The sequence below is a fragment of the Panthera tigris genome, chromosome C2 (genome assembly GCF_018350195.1).
Source record: "Panthera tigris isolate Pti1 chromosome C2, P.tigris_Pti1_mat1.1, whole genome shotgun sequence".
Taxonomy (NCBI): domain Eukaryota; kingdom Metazoa; phylum Chordata; class Mammalia; order Carnivora; family Felidae; genus Panthera; species Panthera tigris.
In genome coordinates, this window is record NC_056668.1 from 4,334,948 (window position 1) to 4,341,326 (window position 6,379).

General features: G+C 46.8%; 1 long non-coding RNA gene across 1 annotated transcript; it reads left to right on the plus strand.

Annotated features, from left to right (window-relative positions):
- The first annotated feature begins 509 nt into the window (after positions 1-509).
- LOC122230587 lies at positions 510-6,158 on the plus strand. The gene is made up of 3 exons (XR_006207577.1): positions 510-892; positions 4,960-5,050; positions 5,304-6,158. It is a non-coding gene; the product is annotated as an uncharacterized LOC122230587 (long non-coding RNA).
- The last annotated feature ends 221 nt before the right edge of the window (positions 6,159-6,379 follow it).

Here is a 6,379-nt window from a genome sequence, read left to right on the forward strand (position 1 = left end):
TCAACCTTGGGTGCTGCCTCTGTCCTGGGGGTTTCTGCTGATTCAGGAAGAGGAGGCCAGAATCTGAGAAGCACTTTGGCCACCTTGGGAAGCAGGAGGTCAAAAGCAGGAATCCAGGCCTGCCAAGTTTGGGTCTCCATGAGTCCCTGAAGCATTGAGTTGGGAGCCCAATGGGTCACAGCCTAGAGGTCAGAAGAAAGAAAAAGTAACTCACCCCCACATGGACCACCACTCAACTTCAAGTTCCCCAAGTGGCCCCAAGTATGTCAACCACTGAAATTGTATTAAGGTGATCCCAGGTTGATGGTACCTCCAGGTACCTGGTTGAAATAAAAGAAAGTCATCTCTGGAGAAAGGTGACATCCTACCAGCCCTCAAACTACTTCTAAGCAACCCCTGAAATACAATGTTTGGCACCCTATCCGAGATAACCAGAAACATGAGGGGACAACACACCATAAATTAGAATGAGAAAAACACCAGGCAATCAAAAAGGCACACAAGGGCTCTAGAGAAAAGAATTTTCAAACACAATCTCTAAAGTAATTATGCTTATGGTGTTCAAGGTTTTAAAAGGCAAGGTTTAAAATTCTTAACAGAAAACTGAAAACTTTAAAAAAGTGAGAACAGTTTGGGACAAAGTAAAAATTCTAGAACTGGAACACATTAATCACACAATGAGTGTGTTTTGTAGCAGGTTAGACCCAGCTGAAGAGAGAATATATAAACGGGAAGATAAGCCAAAGAAAATATGCAGATGGAAGCAGGCAGAGAAAAATGATGGAAAAGACAAAGGAGGTACAAGACGAGGGGGATACAATGAAAGCACAGCATTTCAGAAGGAAAGGAGAGAACGGACAGAGCAACATTTGAAGAAATAGAGGCTGAGGAGGTGATTTAGTTTTTCTCTTCATTTTATAGGGAACTGAGCTCATAGTTTGTATGAGCTTTCTTATTAGGAAGCTGAAGTGCTCTAAAAAAATACTCTATTATCACTCTCAGATAACTAGGGCAAAAAGACTATTTTAAAGTTATGGAAACAGAGGAACTTAAAGCAGGCCTAGACAAATTTATTTTCAAAGATCACTCTTTAATTTGACTGACAGATGAATAATAAACCTCGGATTATTTTAGCTAACACACTGTAACTGTTTTGGTGCTTTGGGAATATACTTGAGCAGCTTTTCAAGTACTTGAAACTAAAAACTAAGAATGCCCTCTGAGAGTAAAACTGAAACAGGGAAAGAGCTCATGAGGGCAAAGATATGCAAAACTTTCTTAATTGTACAGCATAGCTCCCAGAAAGCTTGACTTGACAATGACCTGAATGATGTAATGTCTTAAGTAATCTCTACACCCAACTTGGGGCTTGAACTCACAACCCCTAGATTGAGTCACATGCTCTACCGACTGAGCCCGCCCTGAGTCCCAACAATGACCTGAATGCTGTAATGTCTTAATCTCATTGGGTGTGTGAATGTGGGGCAGACTTATCAGCTAAAGGAAGCAGAGAAAAAAGATGGCCACAGAGACAGACATTGACTGGGCTCATAAAGCACAGTCCAGGGCAAGGACTGTGACTATTCCCGTACCCCAGATAAGACTCTTCCGTCAAAACATCCTTTACACCCCATTCATTCAACCAACTCCTTTGTTTGGGGTCCAGATCTACCATTGCAATTTTCTGGTTAGTGTTTAGTTTCCTAGGCCGAGTGTCCATGGTGAAAAAATTGCCCCTCAGGCAATTGTATATTTTATTATAAATTGTAAGTTATTGTTATGGTTTATACAGTGTTGTCTATTAAGTTGATTAATGTGAGTCTACTGCTGCAAAAGCATCCACTCAAAAGCCAGGGGTCTGAATCCATAAGGCTGGGAGCCAAAATCTCGACCATTTTATGTTTGTCCAAATATGCCAGACTGTGAGTCTTCTTAGATTTGTCATTCATTGTCTGGTTGCAGCTCTGGTGCTGGTGCCATTATTGGCTAACAATGGTCTTATTTTTCCAAATGCATGTATCTTACAAATCAAAGCAATATTATTACACACAAAGTAGGGTCATCATAAAACAGCTTTTCCCTCCCTTACCCCTACCCATTCCATTCCCCAAAGCTCACCTCATGTCTTCTGGAATTTTCCATCATAACTTTTAAATACTGAGAATACACTATTTATACTTTTATTGATTTGAGATATGGGGAAGAAAAAACTAGAAATTTGGTGAGCTTCTATTTTCTGAGAGTTTTCCTTGCCTTTATTTACAATCTAATTTTTGAAATTTTATATTGACTATTAGATTGGTATTTTACATACATGCTTTCTTTTTCTCTGATAGCTTCTCTTTCAGATCATGCAGCGTTTGCTTTATAATTTTAATCTGGCCAAAGTACTCACGATCATTAAAAAAATGTTTTTTTCTATCCACAGAATAATTTCTGTGTCCTTCACATTTTTCAATTCTGTTTATTTGTTATAGCTCTACTGGTATATTACAGCTTTTCCAGAAAGTCCAGTAAAAGTTGGATCTATACTTGCTTCGGTGGTAGTCAGGCTCTTGAAGTGGCCCCTGTGACCCGCCCCCCCAGTCCTGGGGCTCACACCCTGTGCGACTCCCTCCCCTTGAGTGTGGGGAGATGTACACCTTGCTTCTAACCAGTAAACACCACCGTGGTGTCCGGGTGTATGTGGTCACGATCGCATAAGGCTTCAGCATCCTTGTTGGACTTCCTCCCTCTCTGTCTTCCCTTCCCCCTTTCTCTCCTTCCTCCCCACCCCCCGCCCCAACCTCACCCTCACTCTCTTGCTGGCTTTGAGGAAACAAGGGATCTTTTTGGGTAGCCCTGGGTGGCAGGAATCTGGGGTGTCTCTAAGGGCTGAAGGTGGCCTCTGGCCAAAACTGATGAGAAACTAAGGTCTCAGCCCATCGACTACAAGGAAGCGTGCAGTCAGAGTGGCTTAGAAGACATCCTTCTCCAGTCAAGCCTCGAATGAGAACACAGCCAAGCTGATACCTTGAGTGCAGCCTGCGTAAGACTAAACAGAGAATCCAGCTAACCCATGCTTGGACTCTATTTATTACTGAAACATTGACAAGTGTATAGGAAACTGTGTTTCTGAAACTAGAAGACTATAACCATCATGAGTGTTATCAAGTTGTAGCAGCTTTTTGTATATTCTGGATACAAGTCCTTTGGTAGATGTATGGGTTAGGGATATTTTCTCCTGGTCTGCGCGTTGCCTGTTAATTTGCCTCATGATTTTTATTAGAAGGATCCCAAATGAAATCTAATGATCAAGTTTGATCTCTCATGTCCAGCGCTTTCTGTGCTCTGCTTAAAAAATCGTTGCCTGCTCGAAGATAAAGGTTTGCTTTTTTAGTTATTACATTTGAGTCAATAATCCACTGCGAATTAATTTTTGTGTCTGGTGTAAGGGAGGGGCTGAGGTGTGGTTTTTTTGTTTTGTTTTGTTTTGTTTTTTTTATATGGATATCCTTTGTTTCAGCTTCACGGCTGTCCTCTCTCCACTGAAATGCGTTGGCTCCTTCGTCAAAAACCAATCAAACAGATAAGTGTGGGTCTACCTCTGGATGGTGTTCTATTGCGCTGGTCCATTTGTCTATCCCAGGCCAATACCGCTCTGCCTTGGTTATCATAACTTTTTTTTTTTTTTTAATGTTTATTTTTGAGAGAGAGAGGAAGAGCACGAGCAGGGCAGGGGCAGAGAGAGAGACACACACACAGAATCCGAAGCAGGCTCCAGGCTCCGAGAGGTCAGCACACAGCCCGATGTAGGGCTCGAACCCATGAACTGCGAGATCATGACCTGAGCCGAAGTCGGATGCTCAACCGACTGAACCACCCAGGCGCCCTGTTCCTTTCCAATTTTAAGTATGATTCTGTGTCCATAGTTTTTCTTTTCTGTTGGTGCTCTGCAGTTTTTCTGATGTGTTTAGATATAGATTTCCTTTTTATTTACTTGCTTTGGACTCATTCGGCCTCCTAGGTCTATGAGTTGATGTCTGTGAACGGTGTGGAAAGCTCCTAGCCATTATCTTGTTGAGTATTGCAGCTTTCCCACTGTCCCTATTATATCCTTATAGAATTCCGCTTAGATAATCATTAGATTTTCTTACCCCATTTTCTGGGACTCCGTTTCTCCCAAGTGTTTTCCATCTTTTTGTCCTCCTAGTCTTCCAGTCTTAAGCGACCGACTTCGGCTCAGTTCATGATCTCATGGTTCGTGGGTTTCAGCCCCGCAGCGGGCTCGGTGCTGGCAGCTCGGAGCCTGGAGCCTGCTTGGGATTCTGTGTCTCCCCCTCTCTCTGTCTCTCAGAGATAAATAAACATCAAAATTTTTTTAAAAAAAATAATAAAATAAAATATATCCTTCCTGGGCACCTGGGTGGCTCAGTCAGTCAAGCGTCCGACTTTGGCTCAGGTCGTGATCTCACAGTTCGTGAGTTTGAGCCCCGCGCTGGGTCTGTGCTGACAGCTCGGAGCCTGGAGCCTGCTTTGGATTTTGTGTGTGTCTCTCTCTGCCCCTCTCCTGCTTGTGCACAATCTCTCTCTATCTCAAAAGTAAATAGACATTTTAAAACAAATCAATAAATGTATCCTTCAGCTTGCTTTATTAAATGTTTTCACCGCTTAACTTTTCACTTGGAAATAATTCTAGAGGCCCAAGAATGTTGCAAACAAGGGACACAGAATTCCCGAATACTCTCCACTCACTCAGATTCCGCAGATGATGAGGCCGTCCACACCTCAGTGCATCACCAAACTCCGGGGTGAAATCAATCTGATGCCACGGTCTCACCTGCATGCACAGTCAGACCCCCCGAGGGCACCCTGGATGTCCTTTTTCTGGTCCAGAGTCACAAGCTGTGTGTCACTGTCATGCTTTTTTAACCTCCTTTATTCTGGTTTCTCTTGTCCTTTTTCCTCTTTGCCCTTTAGGATCTTGGCTCTTTCGAGGAGTGCTGGCCAGTTATTTAGTACAACGTCCTTCCATGTGCGTTTTCCAGTGCTTCCTCGCAGTTGAGTTCAGGTGAGGCATTTGGGGCAGAAACGTGCACCTCATCAGGAGGCCCTGGTGTCCCTTTGTGCTGTTTCTGGAGATGTAACCTGTGCTACCTCTCCCCTCCCCCACGTAATAGTGAACTTGGGCCCCAGTAGTGACGACTTGTCATACGAGACTTTTCCCCTCCACCCACGGCAAGCTCGCTCCGGGAGCACTTGCCGGCTGGCTCCCTGTGCGCAGTGGGTTTACGTGTCATTCGTTTGTCATTTTGTCATTGTAGGAGACACCGGCTGTCCGCGTGGGCCCCCCTCGGGCCCCCCTCGGAGGACCTGATGCTTTACCACCTGCTCTGTGAAGCTCCATCTGTACCAGGGGGCCCTGTCCCCACTCGCAGGACTCACCCAGGCCCCCGGGCCCCTCTGGAGGGGAGACATGCCGTCTCCCGCTAGTCTGGATGTCTCCAGGGAGTGTGTCTGTGAGAAGATGGGCTCTAGGACGGGACACCTCCCTAGTCCGGGTGATCGCCAGGCCTGCTTTAGGAGAGGGGATTGGAGGACATCCTGGGGGCTCCATAAGGAGACGAGTGGGGTGTTAGGGAAGCTCACCCGGGCTCAGGGCAGGCACCTGAGAGCCAGAGGGTCAGGGAGCAGCCCGGAGGTGTCCTGTCTGGGGCCTGGGAACCTCCCGATGCCTCCTGGATGAGGCCGCAAGCCAACATTTTCACCCGCTGCCTCACCACCTCTGCCCGCTTGCCTTTTACCCGGGTTTCCCCACGTCCCTGGGCCTCGGTGCTCATCCTTGCTCTCTGGAGGGGGCGCCCTGCACACAGGAAGGGGACGAAACAGGCCCAAAGGCGTCAGCCTGGAGGAATCCATCTTGTGGACTTTGCCAGCACCCTGAGATCCGCAGTTCCGGAATTCACTCTCCGTGCTTAGTCGTGAGTGGCTGTGTGACCAGGGAACACTTGTGTGTTTGCGCAGCGCCTTCCATAAAATGGAAATAGTGGCCCCGTGTACCTTACAGGAGCCATAGGAACCAAGTCTAGTATGTTACAGCATTGTAAAATCACCGGAAATTCCGAGTCGCAATTCAAATGCTCGCCGCTACGTGCCATAGACTCGCACGAACCACCGTGAAACACCCAGAAAGTGCTAGTGAGGTCACAGAGCCTCCTCCCCGATGGCTCCTGCCCCTCCCTTCCGCACGGCGGTCCCCAGGCTGGGGGCTGCTCTGCTCCCCTCCCTGGAGTGCCTGCACTGTGCTCTCTGACCGCTCTCACGGCAGGAGCCCCCCCCCCCGCCCCCCACCAAGTCTGCCCCCTCCCCGGGGTCCAAAGGCCCACCCGCCCATCTCTCC